Source organism: Condylura cristata, unplaced genomic scaffold (assembly GCF_000260355.1).
Source record: "Condylura cristata isolate star-nosed mole 26May11 unplaced genomic scaffold, ConCri1.0 scaffold00012, whole genome shotgun sequence".
Classification (NCBI taxonomy): Eukaryota; Metazoa; Chordata; class Mammalia; order Eulipotyphla; family Talpidae; genus Condylura; species Condylura cristata.
In genome coordinates, this window is record NW_004567113.1 from 57,056,502 (window position 1) to 57,057,397 (window position 896).

Below are 896 nucleotides of genomic sequence, written 5' to 3' on the forward strand. Positions count from 1 at the left end.
TGGCATAAACTTTGTTTCGAAGGCAGCAGCGGGACGCGAGAGGATTATTTCGTCGCGGACGGTAGGTGAGCGCTTATTTCTCAAAACGCCAGATACAAGGCGACACGCGGCGAAGTCTCAGCGAGGGAGGAACCAACCGACGCCACAAAGGCCACTGCCTTCCCCTTTGGAGAGGTCGCCGCAGCCACCCGTCGGTCAGCCCAGCGACGGCAGGCGCCCGCAGGCCCTCGGTCAGCCGGGCAGGACCTGGCGGTGAGCAGTGGCCACGCCTGTAAGACTCGGGCAGCTCTGAGGCCGCGTCGTGCCCCGCCGCGTCTCCCGGGCACACCACCCACCACCCCGCGGCCCCCTGGCCGTCCGCGGCCCTTGGGAATGATTTCCTGAGGTGCCGGCTCAGTCCAGCCTCTGAAGAGATGGCCCTCGGTGTGTGTGTTTGGGGGAGGGGGAACAAAGCCTTATGGTGAAGGTCCCCAGCAATGAGAAACAAAGGGAGACTTAACCCCCTGGGGAGCAGCCACGGAAGCTGGGTGGGAGGAGCAGGAATAGCGTTTGCTGCTCTTTTTAAGATCTATTTATTCATGCAGAACTGGGGCACAGGCCAGAGGTGAGCGGCCTGAGAGGACTCAGCAGAGCCAGGGCGGGGAGCAGGACGACTGGGGATCGAACTCGCACCGAAGCGCTGCGTCCCAGCCCGTCACGCCACCGGGAGGGCCCGGAAAGGCCGTGTTTAAGTCACAGCGAAGTGGATCCCCAGACAGGGCTGGAAAGGGAGGCACTAGCAGGCGTCGCCCACCAGGCAGAGCCAGGCCTGGGGGGGTGCGGATCGGACCTGCACCGAGCCCTCGGGCAGTCTGAAAACGGAGTTTCTGTTAGTTGTAGCCAGATTCTGTCTCTGG